This window comes from Pinus tabuliformis, chromosome 7 (assembly GCF_031772625.1).
Source record: "Pinus tabuliformis cultivar Carrire ecotype Pingquan chromosome 7, CPIR1, whole genome shotgun sequence".
Classification (NCBI taxonomy): domain Eukaryota; kingdom Viridiplantae; phylum Streptophyta; class Pinopsida; order Pinales; family Pinaceae; genus Pinus; species Pinus tabuliformis.
This window is the reverse complement of record NC_142293.1, coordinates 1,648,864,347-1,648,881,824: the sequence shown is the minus strand read 5'-3', so window position 1 is coordinate 1,648,881,824 and position 17,478 is coordinate 1,648,864,347.

The following is a 17,478-nucleotide window of genomic DNA, read 5'->3' as shown; positions in this document are numbered from 1 at the left end:
ACCTGAGATTGAAGAATTTTCAACATGCCTATCTACAAATCCTCTAAGCACACAAGAGGATAATCATCTAATGCTAGAAGATCTACATGGCACAGTAAAGGAGGATATGCTAAATGAGCCAAATAAGGAGGTAAACCAAAAGCATTTTGATTTTGTCGAAAGTTGGTTTCAAGCAATTGTAAGGCCATATCACTCCTTCATTCTTCCTTATTTCTTGACATCATCATTAAAACAGTTGGTTCTTCATACTCAAGTATGCATTGAAGATTATATTCTAAACTTGAGTATGAATGCATTTTTATACTTGTTACGCACATGGTTACATTGGAAATATTCCTATACTTGAGGAGAGGGATTTCTTTTTCTCAAGTAGAATAGGATAATAAATAAATAAATAAATGTTGCATATAGTAGTTAGTATAGTTATAACATATAGTGCAACATCTTTCTCATTTGTTTTCAATAAGTAGGGATGTTAACAGCTAAAAAGTAATTAGTTGAAAATGGGAGATCTATGTTCCTATTGCATATTTTCATTGGGGTCTCTTTTAGATGCATATTATTTTAATGAAGATTGCTACACAACCTTATTTCCAACTGCCATATTATTTTAATGAAGTAAACAAATGTTTGGAAGGATATCTTCGTTTCTTTGTATCTGATAAAAAAACACAATGGTTCAAATCGTTACCTCTGGTTGAATGGGGGTATAGCACTTCCTTCCATACTACAACAAAAACGACCCCATTTATGGCACTTTATGGATATCATCCACCATCCATCACGTCATATTTAAGAGAAAATTATAAGGTTCAAGCAGTGGAAGATCACATAGAGCATCAACAACAAGTTCTCCAACTCTTAAAGGATAACCTCACTTTGGCGCAGAATAGAATTAAACAACAAGCATATCAACATTGTGGCAAAAGAAGTTTTGATGTAGGTGACTGGGTATTCCTATGGCTACAACCATATAAACAAATGTCCCTCAAGTAAGCTAAGAAGGATAATAAATTATCACCAAAGTATTATGGTTCATACAAGGTGTTGCAAAATATTGGTACTATGGCATATAAATTAGATCTTCCTGCAGCTTCCCGAGTGCACCCAGTTTTCCATGTTTCATGCCTAAAGAAGGTTACAAGTGACAAACTCCCAGTTCAAAAAATATTGACATATCTTGACAAGGAAGGAAAAATCATATTGGAACCTGAAGCAGTCACAGAAACAAGAACTCGACAGCTACGAAATCGATCAATTTCGGAGTATCTCATCAAGTAGAAGAACTTACCTGCTGAAGATTCCACATGGGAGGGTGAGAATTTTATACAGAAGCATCCATAACTACTCAAGCATTGAGGACAACACTTTTTTGAAGGAGAGGGGCATGTTAGGTCCCTATAATACTAGTGATTCGCCCATTACTATTTTCATTGTATCCCTTATTGTTATTGTTGTTCCCATATTGTTATTATTGCGCCCCATAGAAGCACACTATTGTTATTGTTGTGCCCTTATATTATTATTGTTATGTAGGCTTTGATTATATTGTGACCCATTAGACTCCTATTTATAGAAAGGAGGTTTTTTCATTCATATCATCCAGGGATTGTTCATTTGTGTAATGTAAAGGAGGTTGCCCCCTCGAAGAGGTTGATTTTGAAGTTGTTGATCTATCTTTTCTTCTATTTTGTGAGTTGGTTACATAACAGTCAGCATCAACTACTTCATCATCACATATGAACATAACATCGGTCTTTCAACAAGGGTTAGCGTTGTTATCACCCCAAGAAACTCTCCTAGGTTGTATCTCAGAGATGCTTGAGAACATTACAAACTCAACAAAATGTTGGAAATGGTTGAATGGAAGGAATGATGCTTGTCCAAGCCAGATAACCACTTCTAATATGCTTAACTCCAGACATAGGTGAACACCCCCAGACTACAAGGCTTTAGACCACAAATTACTCACAGTTTGAGGATTAGGTGAACATGGAGAATACTGACCACACCAGCAGATGCACAAGACCATGTGATGGCTGGCTGCAACCAGTAAAGAGGTCTGCAAATCTATTTCCTAATGCACAGACAGGATGATATCTCTCTGGCATTAAGTAAACAGAAACCTGCATAACAGATTCAATGATACATACTAGACTTCAACCCAGAGGTGGGATGATAGCTCCTCTAATGTTAAATATCAAGAGCACATGAACAAATGCATAACAGGCACAGCCTAGAACAGAGCAGAAATGGAAAGTGAACAATTAACAGCAAAAGAAGCTTGTATTAGCTGAAAATGAAGACCAGACACTGGAAGTATCAAAGTAGTTACAGTCTCCAGAAGTTGAACCTTATATCAAAACAACAACCATCAACCTTCATCACATCTGTGTTCTGGATATATATAGAGGTTGATTACAAAAATGCTCTGCTATTCTATGTGTGGAGGGTCATAATTGGTCACCAACCACTTTAATTATCTAATATGGGTTTCTACTGCAATCTGCTTGCTTTGGTGAACGGACTTGATCTTCTCTGATATTTTGTTGTCCTTCTTGAGTAGGTGGAATGTCGTATGAAAGAATGCTCCATAACTGCTGAATGAATTCAACTGCTCGAGGCATGTTCTTCTCGTCCTTCGGCCATAATGCTCTTGAATGCAGTTGTTGAAGAGTAAATGCACCAAACACTGATAAATGGCCGCTTCTGTCCTTCTGGAGCATGGTACAGGTCGAGGACATGAAGACTGCATGGCGGACGGATGATCTAGTCAAGAGGGCAATACTGGCCGTTGGATGGAATAGACGGACGATGGAGATCGATTTGAAGGCTCTATCGGGAGATGTGAGATCGGGATGGATGAGGGCTATTAGATCAAACACGGGAAGATCCAACGGTGATCGGGGGCGGAAGCTGCGCGGGGACTTAACGGCCGGGAGAATGGTTTTGAGCGGTGGGTAGTATTGATCGCACCACTTTATAACCTGCGACGGTATTCGTACGCGGGAAAGCGATGCAATAAGCGCACACCGCGTGGCAGATGTGACGGGAAGGAAACCGCTTTCCCCGCGGGTTAACGTGTGATTGTGTTATGGCAGCGAGGGAAGCGTATGACGTCCGATCATCGGCGGAGATGATCGGACGATGCAAAAAAGATCACACATGTTTACAACTGATGTGACGGGGAAAAGTCGTTAAAGGCACGCGGTCATGTGAATATGGTCGTATGGGTTTAAACTTCACGCCCGGGGACCTGGGGGAATATGGGTTTATAAAGAAATTTAGAGGAAAACAGAGGTAGCGGGAGTTATAAGAGTGCAAGGCAAATAAAGGGGGGGAATGAAATAGAATGCTTCGAGCTCCCTTTTTTCGTAAACACCCCGATCAGGCCTATATTTGGTCCTCCAAATGTTGAAGAATGTAGCAGAGCTAACACTGGCTCCTTCTGGGGATGAGATCCTCCCTGTGAGGTCTCAAGAACCTGCAGATCAATGCCTTTCCGATGAAAACAAATTAGCAAAACTCTTAGTGTTCCATTGGGCATGGATTCTGACTGAACCTACACTAAGACTGATAAAATCAAATATTTACAATTTTAAGGCCAAAAGACCTTAAATCACATAAATTTTCAGAAAACGCCCATTAACTGGGCCATCAAAAACTGCCTCTCCTCCCATACTTTTCAGTATGAAGGTGTTGTTCCCTTGGATCTGTGAAATAATAAAAGGGCCTGTCCAGAAAGCATCAAACTTCCCATGGTTGCCTTTCTTTTCTTTCAGTGCATCCCACTTCAGAACCAAGTCTCCAACTTGAAAATTATCTATTTTTGTCCCTTTGTCAAAAGCTTCCTTGATCTTTTTCTGATGTGCTGCAGCCTTTTCAACCAGCTGTTCTCTGATTTGATGTACCTCTGCCAAATCAATGATCCTTTTTGCCATGTCTTCTTCCTCATTACATTCATCTTGCAGGAACTTTGCCACAGGGAGAGTTAGCTGAATTGGGAATACAGCTTCAGTGCCATATACCAGCTTGAATGGAGAATTCCCTGTGGATTTCTTAATGGTCACTCTGTCAGCCCACAGTGCATATTTGAGTTTAGAATCCCAATTCTTTTTGTTGTCCTCCAATAGCTTTTTGATTATCCTTAACAGGCTTTTGTTAGAGGATTCTGCTAGACCATTGCCTTGAGGGTAGTATGAGGTGGAATGAACAAGTTTAATACCCATTGAATCACACATTTCCACCAATTCTTTTGCCTTGAAGGCTACTGCATTATCTGTGACTAATTTATGTGGACATCCAAACCTGGTAAAGATATTCTCTGTTAAAAACTTGATGACCACATTATGATCAACCTTCCTGGTAGGGATTGCTTCAATCCACTTAGTAAAGTAATCAATGGCTACTAATATCCATCTGTGCTATCCACTGGAATGTGGATTGATTTCTCCAATGAAGTCTAAACCCCACTGCTGAAAAGGTCCTTTTGCATGTATTGGTTTTAATGGCAGGGACTTCAACTGTTGTTTCCCTTCAAATCTTTAGCACCTGTCACAAGATTTAACAAATGAAAAGACATTAGAGAACAAGGTGGGCCAATAATACCCAGCTTTGAGGATCTTATGGGCAGTGGTTTTCCAATAATGATGTCCTCCACACATGCTGGAATGAAACTGTTGCATAACTTTTATTGACTGTTCTTTGTCCAGACACCTCAAAAGCACTCCAGATGGATCCCTCCAGTAGAGCAGATTTTCATGGATACAATATTTTGTGCCCTAAGCTTAACAGTTCTGGCTTGACTTTGAGTAAGGCCTGGAGGGATTTCTAGCTTCAACAAGAATTTAACTACTGCAGAATACCAATCACAAGAAGCTAGATTTTCTGCCACTGGCTGCTTTCTCTCTGGTTCAGCTGCTTCCTTTTCTTCTGTTTGACCATTTTCTGAAATTGAGCCCATGAGGTTTATGTCCAATGTTCTGCAATTTTCTTTAGCTAACAATCTGGCAAGACCCTGACCTCTAACAAGTTTTGTGGGCTTTAATTCTATATAAAATTCAATTAACTTTGTGATCCATTTAGCCCTTCTTCCATCAACATCAGGTTGTGTTAAGACATCTTTTATTGCAGTAGAGGGTACATATGCAATTATCTTGGAATGCAGAATGTAAACTCTGAAAGCTTTCAAAGATTTGATAAGAGCATATGCTTGTTTCTCAATAATGTCATACCTCAGTTCAGCATCCCTTAAGTTTTTGTTGAAAAATGCCACTGGATGCTCTGAACCTTCTTCATCTGCTTGCAATAACACTGCTACAAGGGTGTCATTAGAGGCAAAAGAAAATATATGGAACTCCTTGCTGTAATCTGGACTTATTAAAGTGGGAGCCTCCATAATAGCCTTCTTAATGGACTCAAAGGATTTTCTTGCTGAATCATTCCATTTGATTTCTGAGCCCTTCTTCAACATGGAGGAAATATGCTTGACCAGTTCTGCAAATTTTGGTATAAACCTCCTCACAAAATTAATCTTGCCCAGAAAAGACTGGATATCCTTCTTTGATCTTGAGACAGACAGGGTCTGTATTTCTTTTACTCTTTCTGGGTCGATTCGGACACCTGCAGCAAAAACAACATGTCCTAACAGCTTGCCTTCTTCTAGAGCAAATTGTAATTTTTTAGGATTGACTAAAATCCCAAACCTCCTGCACTTCAGGAACACTTTCCTCAAATGCTGCAAATGGTCTTGATGGCTGCTAGAGTATACTATTATATCATCAAGGTAGATAAGGACAAATTTATCCTTCTCTCCCATAAATGCTATGTCCATAGCTCTCTGAAAGGTGGCTCCAACATTCATCAACCCAAAAGAAATCTTGGAATACATAAAAGTGCCCCAAGGAGCGGTGAATGCAGTCTTCTCTTGGTCATCTGGATGTACAACAATCTGGTTATAGCCTGAAAATCCATCCAAGAAAGACATTACTTTGGCTCCTGAGACTTTTTGCAGCAAATGCTCCATCTTGGGTAGAGGATAGTTATCTTTCTTAGAGCATTTGTTTAAGTTTCTGAAATCAACACACACTTTGATTTCTCCACTTTTCTTCCTCACCACTACTAGGTTGGCTACCCACTTGGAATATCTAAGAGGGACTATGATCTTGGTAGCCAACAACTTTTTAATTTCTTTTTCAATCAGCGGGAGGAGCATAGGATTTATTGGTCTCAGCTTCTGCTTGAACGGGATGGTATCTTTCTCTAAAGGGATTTTATGTTGGATAATCTTTTTGTCATATGTTTTCAGGTCACTATATTCCTAGGCAAACACATCAGCAAATTGCTTCATTAATTTGCAATATTCAGAACTTTGGTCCACAGATAGATGAGAAGAAAGATTTATGTATCTACGCTGACCTGGACTCCCTATGTCATGCTTACAGATTGCAGATTGATCTTCTTTTTGGGCGGCCTTGTACGGCACATCATTCTGGTCAAACAGTCTTTCTAGAGGAATTAAACCCTTAGGAATATGATTGCTGGGAAGCTGGACAATGCTATCTTTACTAATTTTGTTTCTAAGCTGGGATTGGAGATTTTCTTCCAAGGTTTCATTCTTTTAGTCAATTTGAATTTCGGAAAACTCATCAATGACTTGCAGAAACCTATTTATTTCATCATCATCTTCAAAAACTTTCCAATGCTGGACATTATCAGGCAAGGATGGTCTATACTTCATTTGGACTTCATAAACTAGTTTGGGAGGCATGGGAGGGATAAACATGCTAGCAGACACAACAAGGAAATCAGCAAGCTGATTTTTGGCTCTAGGGATATATGAAATATAGAAATTATCAAAGGAATCTTTGAGTCTCCATACCTCATCTCTGTATGCTTTCAGCCTTGGGTGCTTTGCTTGAAATGTTCTGTTTACTTGCTGAATGATCAAATCAACATCTCCAAACACCTTTATGCTCCTGATTCCTCTATCTTTTGTTGCGTTAAGGCCCAATATCAGAGCCTCATACTCTGCTATATTGTTGGTGACTTGAAAAGCCAGCTTAAAAGACAGATGTGTGCTTTCTTGTTCTGGAGATACCAACACCACCCCTGCTCCTGCAGTCTCCCTGGAACATGCTCCATCAAAGAACATCTCCCAAACCTGACTTCCTTGCTCTTCCTCAACCTGATTTGTTGGTTTCCTGAGCTGCATTGAGGCCTTCTGAGATTCTTCTATTTGGAGAATACATGCTCCAAAATCGGTGTCCACAACATATATGGGATGATTAGTAGGATTCTTCTCATCACTAATGATGTATGCCAACTGTGCTTCCCTGTACAATCTCCTGCTTTCTCCTCCAAAAACTGGGACAATGGCATAAGATAGATCATTCTGTAATGTCCCACCTAGTCTCTTAATCCATCCTCTGGACAACAGCATGCCAAACTTGGGAGGGACATCTGCTACCACAATATCCATCATCATACTCTTGATGGGTAGCTGAGTTAGGGTAATGACTAGATCTTTAATCAACCCCAGACATTTCACATTTCTTGAATCAAATGAGGATAAATCATGATATGGTATGGTGATGTCGAGGCCTAACTCTTCCATGACAGCTTTAGGCATAAGATTGTGGCTGGCCCCTGTGTCTAGCAGGAAATGGTGGAGGATTTTGTCATGATTAGTCAAGGAGACATAAAATGATGGAGAATTATTATCAGCAGGTTTAATCATGGGGCTAAGCACAATAATAGGCTTATCATCTTACAAATGGACAGAGTCAGTGGAGGCTTGTGTGGTTTCCAGCTCAAGAGCTTCAAGGATAGGCTTTCTAAACACTTCACTCTTTACCAATTCTACCAAAGGCACAGATATTTTTAACTTTTGGACTTCTGACTCAAAGCTGAAAGAGGAAGGTAACTTATCAGAACCTCTTACCTCTTGGACTGGAGCTTTGAGGGTTACTGGATCAGCTGCTGGTCTTCTCTATCTGCTATTCTGTGACTCTGTTTGGACAGTAGCTCTTTGGGCAGGATTCTCCTTGGCATTTTTTGCATTTGACCTCAGATTGTATCTTTGTTGTTCCTCAGTTTGTAGAAAAGTTTCTCTGTCCCACTCCTGACTGTCTTGCTCCTGCAGCAATGATTCTTCATATGCAGCCAATGTCAAAAAGACAACACTGCCTTCATCTTCCATATAATGAATTTCATCCTCATCTTCAAACTGCTCCTCCTCCATGACTACATTTTGAAATGGGGCTTCAACTTTTTTATCTTCGTTAGCTTCTTTACCCTTCTGAATGATTTGTAACTGTTCATTTTCTCTTCTAAATGGATTTGGATTTCTAGGAGCAAATGTGTTCTGTTGCCTCGTCTTCCCAGAGTTCTGCTCAACCTTTAGCTTAGATATCTCTGCAGCTAATGACTCTATCATTCTAGTCATTTTATCTAATTTAGGCTCTGAAGATGAGGCAGAGGAAGAAGAAGCCTCACCTCTCTATCTCCTTCTATCAGCGTGTGTTTTAAGCTTTTCTGTAGCCATAATATTGAATTCCACCTCTAGTGCTGCATCCTGCATATCTGCTAGAGTGGCACATCTTCTTTCTCTCAACAATAGGCAGAAATTAGAGTCAAAAGCATTGGCATAAGTGAGTTTGGCAGAGGTGGGGGTAGGCTTTACTTCAGTTGGTATCTTAGTATACATACGGTTAAATCTTTTATTAAAATCAGGCAATGATTCCCCATTATCCCTCTTTAGGTTTCCAAACTCAGTATGGTAATATAGCAAGTCTTTTTTATCTCCCCAGTGCTTAAAAAATGCTTCATCTAAGGCTTCAATATCAGCAATAGATCTAGGGGGAAATTCTCTGAACCACTTTCTAGCCTCTCCATCAAGGCTCTATACAAAAGCTCTCATCCACACATCATTTTCACTTATATCTAAGTTATCAGCATAACTATAAAAAGCCTCAAGGTGTTCTTTAGTTGTTACTCCCTCTGTGCCAGTGAACTTAGGCATATATTTCTAATATTCTCCTGCAGGCATAGCATTCAAAGGAACGGGCAAGACTAGGGGTCCATACCTAGCAGCAATAATTCTTTCCATTTTCGTAGGTGCCTGTTGTCCTGCCATGACTGTGGTATGTGGAAGGACACTGGAAGATTGAGTAGTTTGAAGCAATATAATGGATGACAGAGACAACGGGATGTTCTAGACTGTATGGGAAGCTTTCTTTGGACTGAGATCCAAAGGGGAACTAAATGAACCAAGAGTTGTATGAATCTCTGAAGGAAATTTCTCACTAGCAACACTAGGCTCAATATCTTCAAATTGTAATTCTCAACTATAATCTTCTCTTGCAGAGATTAATAAGATTTCTTGGGCTTGCCTGATCCTGATGCTCCTTTCTGCGATGTTTTCTTCGGTTTAACAATCTTCTCAGGGTCAGGCACTGGAACAGCTGGTGATTTCTGAGGATTTCTTCAAGTGTGTCTCAAAAACTGAGCTAGGACTGTGATGTGGAGTCGCAAAAGGTTGGTCTTCCTCCAGTGGAGTCGCCAGATAGATGATTACAACCAAAAATGTGCTCAGACTTTGTCTATCATCAAAATCTGGAACTATGTCGTCTCCTAGGGAAGCTGAGCTTCAATCTCCTCTCCCCGGAAACGGCGCCAATTAATGTTATCACCCCAAGAAACTCTCCTAGGTTGTATCTCAGAGATGCACGGGAACATTACAAACTCAACAAAATGTTGGAAATGGATGGATGGAAGGAATGATGCTTGTCCAAGCTAGATAACCACTTCTACCATGCTTAACTCTAGACATGGGTGAACACCCCCAGACTACAAGGATTTAGACCACCAATTAATCACAGTTTGAGGATTAGGTGAACATGTAGAATATTGACCACACCAGCAGATGCACAAGACCATGTGATGGCTGGCTGCAACTAGTAAAGAGGTCTGCAAATCTATTTCCTAATGCACAGACAGGATGACAGCTCTCCGACATTAAGTAAACAGAAACCTGCATAACAGATTCAATGAAACATACTAGACTTCAACATAGAGGTGGGATGACAGCCCCTCTAATGTTAAATATCAAGAGCACATGAACAAATGCATAACAGGCACAACTTAGAACAGAGCAGAAATGGAAAGTGAACAATTAACAACAAAAGAAGCTTGTATTAGCTGAAAATGAAGACGAGACGCTGCAAGTATCAAAGTAGTTACAGTCTTTAGAAGTTGAACCTTACATCAAAACAACAACCATCAACCTTCATCACATCTATGTTCTGGATATATATAGAGGTTGATTACAAAAATGCTATGCTATTCTATGCGTGGAGGGTCATAATTGGTCACCAACCACTTTAACTATCTAATATGGGTCTCTGCTGCAATATGCTTACTTTGGTGAACGGACTTGATCTTCTCTGATATTTTGTTGTCCTTCTTGAGTAGGTGGAATGTCATATGAAAGAACGCTCCATAACTGCTGAATGAATTCAACTGCTCGAGGCATGTTCTTCTCGTCCTTCGGCCATAATGCTCTTGAATGCAGTTGTTGAAGAGTAAATGCGCCAAACACTGATAGATGGCTACTTTTGTCCTTCGGGAGCATGGTACAGGTCGAGGACACGAAGACTGCACAGCAGACAAATGATCTGGTCAGGAGGGTAATACTAGCCGTTGGATGGAATAGACGAACGGTGGAGATTGATTTGCAGGCACTATCGGGAGACATGAGATCGAGATGGACGAGGGCCGTTGGATTAAACACGGGAAGATCCAACGGTGATCGGGGGCGGAAGTTGCGCGGGGACTTAACGGGCGGGAGAATGGTTTTGAGCGGCGGGCGGTATTGATCGCACCGCTTTAGAGCCTGCAGCGGTATTTGTATGCGGGGAAGCGATGCAATAAGCACACGACGCATGTCAGATGTGACAAGAAGGAAACCGCTTTCCCCACGGGTTAACGTGCGGTTATGTTATGGCAGCGGGGGAAGCGTATGATGTCCGATCATCGGCGGAGACGATCAAACGATGCAAAAAAGATCGCACATGTTTACGACTGATGTGACGGGGAAAAGTCAGTAAAGGCACGCGGTCATGTGAATATGGTCGTATGGGTTTCAACTTCACGCCCGGGGACCTGGGGGAATATGGGTTTATAGAGAAATTTGGAGGAAAACGGAGGTAGCGAGAGTTATAAGAGTGCAAGGCAAATAAAGGGGGGGAATGAAATAGACTGCTGCAAGATCCCTTTTTGTGTAAACACCCCGATCAGGCCTGTATTTGGTCCTCCAAATGTTGAAGAATGTAGCAGAGCTAACAAGCGTCATATGATTAGGGCAACTAACAGGTGTATCATCATACTTCAAGGATCATAATCACTTCATTACTTATTTTTCGTCTATTTAATCATCAAATCATGTCATTCAATTGTTCCATATTGAAAAAATTACTAATCTAAGGTCAAGAAAGAGATCTTGAGCAATGATCTTATTATTACAGTTCCATCATCATGGTTATCTTACTTATCACAAACACTATCAATAGTATCAAGCTACCATAAGAATCAATGTGCTAGCCTTCTTTATGGAATCAGGAAATCCATCATTTCTAAAATGAAATATGCTTGCCAAATATCAAGATCATCAATATATCAAAAATCAATGTTTCTATGTAGCTTTACGAAGTCCACCATCTCATCATAAGTACCATGAATCAAACTTTCATATGCATAAGCCATTTGTGAAGGTGACATTCCCATAATACCTTAGGGCTTACCTTGCCATCTAGAATTGCAGCTGAAACATAATCATTGAAATAAAGAACTATACATACCTTATAGTATTCAAATACAGTAGAAATTTTGAATAATATGACACTTATTCACAGATATTATCCCAATTATACACTATTGCGGAATACATGCATAATACATAACCTCCTCTACATTGATCATCAATTTAGAAGCATTAAAAACAATGAAACATCAATCGCATGCGCACATTAACACAGTATGTAACCCGGGGAAAGCATACAGCTGAAAACCCCACACTATCTATATATTATATTGATAGAGAACATGTAACATTACATAGTACAATACTCCTCACAAGTACTCAGTACTATCTCCACCTGTTACACACAAACTAGCTCAGATCTGATGCCTCAAATATCCTCCACTGTTTGCCTGCCTCCACTGCACAATCCTGCAAGAGAATCAATCACTATGTGAATTCGAATTCCCTTGGTTATACCACGCAAGCCTCATGGGCAATCTCCATCCATGCATGTGCAAATCTCATGCACAACTATAGTCACAACTGATAGCAATCTCAACCTCTAACACCTGTCTCCACTGAACTGTACATGCACTGAGTTAACTGATGTGTTCTTTAGTTGCTTTATGAGTTAATAATTAGTGAATTAATTTAACAATTAATTCTCATCACTAGTGTATTCTGCAGTTATACTAAATACAACTAGTTTAACCAAGTCAAACTGAACACAACTCCATCAACTCCGCAATCAACTCCACCAAACTCAACCACATGAGTTCTAACTGAAGTCCTGCATGCAATAGCTCAACTGACCCACAAGAAAAGCGTATTTCCTTCTGACAACTGCATGTGCCACATTTGTAGCTCAAACTGAAGTGCTCCAAGAGGAAAAGATAATGTTTATAGTCCAAATATTATTATGAGACAATAATATTTGACTGTTCTATTTTTAGCCTGACAGTCTAAAAATAGAAACCGCCCATATGTCTATAAATAGAAGTCCATCTATTTTTACCAACATGACCAATCATCTACAAATAGCATCCTGCAACTCATAGACCATGATCCATATGTCTAAAAATAGACATAGTCTAAAAATAGACTTTGCGCCAAAAATAGCCTGCAGGCCCACTTAGTGAACGCGACTTCTTTCCACTAAGCTCCATCATCTTGTTGCATTCTCAACACTCCCTCTCAACAAGATATGGATTATCAGCAACCCCTATCCTGCCTTGGTGGTATTCGAATTTGCTCCTGGTGAGCGCCTTCGTCAAGATATTAGCATCATGATCCTCTGTTGGAATGTATGAAAGTAACATGACTCTCCGCTGCACACAATCTCTGATATGATGGTACCTGATATCAATATGCTTAGATCTATCATGAAATATTGGATTAGCCGAGAGTTAATGCAACTATGGTTATCACAATAAATCACTGTAGGCTCCAAGTAAGAACCGAACAACCCAACCAAGATCTTCCTCATCCATATAGCCTCGCATGCAGTCAAACTTGCTGCCATATACTCGGCCTCTGCTGAACTGAGTGCCACGGATCTCTGCTTCTTGCTGTACCAAGAAACTAATGTCGACCCGATACTGAAGACCCCTCCAGATGCGCTCTTTCTGTCCGTTGGGCTCCCTACCCAATCTGCATCTGTGAAGCCACATAGCTTCACCTCATCGTCCTGTCTGTACCACAATCCATATCCCGATGTGCCTCTGAGATAACGCAACACATGCTTGCCTGCCTTCCAGAAGAGCTTGGTTATCTTAACCATAGCTTGTGAAAGGTGGTTAACAGCATAGCATATATTGGGTCGTGTATTAACCAGATACATAAGCGACCCCACCAACTGTCGATAAACAGTGGCATCCAATGCTTCAGCCGAAGTAGAATCCTCCTTCCTCCAACCTCCAGGAAGAGGAGTATCAACAGGCTTGCATCCATGCATGTTGAACTTCTCCAGTATCTCCCGAGCATACTTACCCTGAGAAACAAATAGTCCATCACTGTGCTGCCAGATTTCCAATCCCAGGAAATAATGAAGGAGGCCCAAGTCCTTCATCTCAAACTCCTTAGCAAGATCATCCTTGCATGAAAGTATCAACAGCTCATCACCTGTTAGAATCAAATCATCTACATAAAGTACAATGATAAGCAACTTACCCTCCACCACAATCTGGTATAGGTTAGGATCTGCCTCACTCTTGGAGAATCCAAGTCCGGTGAAATAATTGTATATCCGTGTGTACCAAGCACGTGGTGCTTGTTTCAACCCATACAACGCTCTCTTGAGCCTGCACACATGCGACTCACTGCTGAAGATCTCGAAACCTTCGGGCTGCTCTATGTACACCTCCTCCTCAATGACTCCGTTGAGGAACACAGTCTTCACATTCATCTGATGAATGTGCCACCCCATCTGTGCTGAGAGAGCAAGAATCGTCCGTATGGAAGAATACCTTGCGACAGGTGCAAAGGTCTCCTCATAATCGATTCCCACTATCTGTGAAAAGCCTCGGGCAACAAATCTTGCCTTGTACTTCTCCACACTCCCATCAGCTGCCTTCTTAACTTTGTAGATCCATCTTGAACCCACCACTGATTTCCCTTCCGGTCTTGGGACAATCTCCCATGCACTTTTTCTGACAATCGAATCATACTCTTCCACCATGGCATCTACCCATGCAGGATCCTCCACAGCTTCCTCGAAAGAGGATGACTCAGTCACAACACATTTGCTCACAAGAGCCATGTATCCAGTGTACCGATCAGGTGACTGTCTCTGTCTACGTTGAGTTGTAGGTGGTCCTACAACCTTCTCTGCATCTTGAGCCAGTCGCTCAGCTTTTGTCAAGCGCTTTCGCCCTCTGATGGTTGGCACTGCATGAGTGGTATCTTCCAATCCATGAACTTTGTCCTGTGGTTGATCCACGTCCTGAAGCTCATCCTTAGGAACTAATAGCTCCTCATCTGCATGCAAGTGTGGCTCCCTCTCAAGCGAACACTTCATGGCTTTCTCCTCCTGAAATTTTATATCTCGTCACACAATAGTCTTGCCACTGTCTGGCAAATACACACGATAGTTGTGGGGCATATCAGTGTACCCCACAAATATCCCAACCTCTGCGGTCGGCTGCAACTTTTTCCTGGCATCCTTTGTCACATGCATGTAAACATTAGTACCAAAAATCCTCAAATGAGAAATATCAGGCCTCTTACCAGAATAAGCCTCCTCGGGTGTACTCATGCCAAGTATCCTGTGAGGACAATAGTTCTGCACATATACTGCAGTATTGCATGCTTCTGCCCACAAGTGAAGGGGTAGGCCCTGATCATGCAACATCACTCGTTCAACACCCACGATCGTTCTGTTCTTCCACTCAGCAACCCCGTTCTGCTGTGGGTTATGGGGAGCTATGAGCTCTCTTCGAATCCCTTCTGCGCTGCAGAAATCCTTGAATTCACCAGAGATGAATTCACCACCATTGTCGCTCCTAAGAGCCTTCACCTTCTTCCCCGACTCCTTCTCAACCAGTACTTTGAACTCACAGAACTTTGAGTATGTCTCACTCTTCTTTTGCATGAAGAAGATCTAGAACTTTCGAGAGAAATCATCAACAAAGATCACATAATACCCGTGCTTTGCTGTCGAAGCAACTGAGAAAGGTCCACACACATCTGTGTGAATTCTCTCAAGGATCGTCGTGGTGTGACTATCCTTCTCGTGAATGGTGGCTTTCACAAATTTTCCCACAGTACACCCCTTGCACTGATCTGACTGCGCAAGAGTGCCTTTAGGAAGCCCTGTAGTAATCTGCTGTAGTATCTTCAAGGCTCCATGGTGAAGGTGACCCAATCTCCTGTGCCACAGCTCGCCATCATCCCGGCTCACCAATCCTTCTGCCTTGCATGCCATTGCTGCGCAGCCATCTACATGCAACTGATAAAGGTTCCTCACTCGAACCCCTATCTTCCGGGTTTCTCCAGTTGTCTTGCTGTGCAGGAAAGCCTTTCCCTCATTGAAAACAACATCATATCCCTTGTCTTCTAACATCGCCATAGAGATAAGATTCTTCTTCAATCCTGTAACATGCATCACTTCCTTCAATATGAAGGGTTTACCAGACTCCCTCTCAAAGGAAATGGTACTGATAGCAGTCGCACTGTATCTACCATCATCGCCCATCTCGATGTGCACTCCAAGATCTTTCTCCTCCAGATCAGAAAACAAATCTTGATCTCCTGTCATGTGAAAATACGCACCACTGTCCAAGAACCATACCGATCCCATCACACTTGATACCAAGCATGCGATCAATGTAAAATCAAGCTCAAACTGCGAGGCTAAGGCCTCTCCTGCTGCAGATCCAGCAGCTTGCTTATTTTTCTTCTTCTGCGGACAATTTGTGGCATAGTGTCTGTGCTGGCGACAGTGAAAGTACTTCACCTTGGACATGTCCTGCTTCTTGCCTTTCGCACCGGAATGAGAAGCTTTCTTGTTCTTCCCCTTCTTTGCTTTGGTAGCCAAAGCGCAATTTTCTTCATCAGTTGCCTTTGATGAAGATCCGTCCCTGGTGTTCCGCCTAATCTCCTCCTGCACAAGATCTGACCAAAGTCTCTTCCATCCTGGCAATTTCTCCCGACCATTGACAGAGTCCTGATAGGAATGCCAACTCTTCGGAAGACCAAGGAGAGCCAAGCTCACCAAGTCCTCATCATCAACAGTCACCCCCACACTTCCCAGCTCATCCCTGCACTGAGTGAACTTCGTGATATACTTGGGCATACTATTTCCATTATCGCATTTAATGTTTCTGAGTTTATCCTTGAGTGCCAGCTTCCTGTGATCGCTCTTGCTTTGGAATAGATCTGTCAACGCTTTCCACATCAAGTATGGAGAAGCCTTTCCATGCAGGTTGGACACAATGTGATCCTTCACGCCCTCCAACAGAATCCTTCGACACTTTGTTGTCTTCTTTTGCCAAGCATCAACTTGCGCGGTATTAGTAGGTTTTGGGACCTCAGCCTCTATGAACTCCTTCAGCCCATTGTCATCTAACACCGCCTCCATCCTGTCCTTCCATGCAATATAGTTCAAGCTGCCCTCAAGAGCATACTCCAATCGCAATCCGTTGAAAGACATTCCCACATTGACACCAAGAAAACACTGCTGCAAATTCGAATTCCACCAGCTCAAAAACTCAACTGCCTCTGATCTAAAATTCGTGAGAACAAAGTATTTCTCGTACAGAGATTGACTGTATGGGATTTTACCGGATATCTCACCTTCCAAAGAAAGGATGAATCCAGAGGCTATCTAGCCCGATTACAGACTCTGCCTGAAGAAATAAAATGTAAACACTTTCTGAATAATAAATCTGATGATCAACAGCTCTGATACCATGTAGAAATTTTGAATAATATGACACTTATTCACAGATATTATCCCGATTATACACTATTGCGGAATACATGCATAATACATAACCTCCTCGACGTTGATCATCAAATTAGCAGCATTAAAAATAATGAAACATCAATCGCATGCGCACATTAACACAATATGTAACCTGGGGAAAGCATACAGCTGAAAACCCCACATTATCTATATATTATAATGATAGAGAACACGTAACATTACATAGTACAATACTCCTCACAAGTACTCAGTA